Consider the following 212-nt stretch of genomic DNA (forward strand, 5'->3'; position numbering starts at 1 on the left):
AGGAAAACTCTAAGAACCATTACACCAGTATTAACAATGGAGGTGCCTAAATTCCTGTCAAAATTAACACTATAATTAAGTGACTTGATATGACCAATGCAGTTAACTGTTTTAAACATTCTGAGTAATAAAACAACACGTGAAAGAGGTAAAGATACTGTCAAACAGGAGATAGTATCAAAGAAATTGTGTCTTCCCTCTTCACCAACACG

The 212-nt window shown here is 34.4% G+C and overlaps 1 protein-coding gene across 1 annotated transcript in view; it reads right to left on the minus strand.

Annotated features, from left to right (window-relative positions):
- The window catches only part of CHDC2 (calponin homology domain containing 2), a gene marked incomplete at both ends in the record, with an annotated part of 9,874 nt that overhangs the window by 1,433 nt on the left and 8,229 nt on the right, over positions 1–212 (minus strand). The window lies entirely within an intron of this gene.

Source organism: Bison bison, unplaced genomic scaffold, assembly GCF_000754665.1.
Source record: "Bison bison bison isolate TAMUID 2011002044 unplaced genomic scaffold, Bison_UMD1.0 scf7180017858595, whole genome shotgun sequence".
NCBI lineage: Eukaryota > Metazoa > Chordata > Mammalia > Artiodactyla > Bovidae > Bison > Bison bison.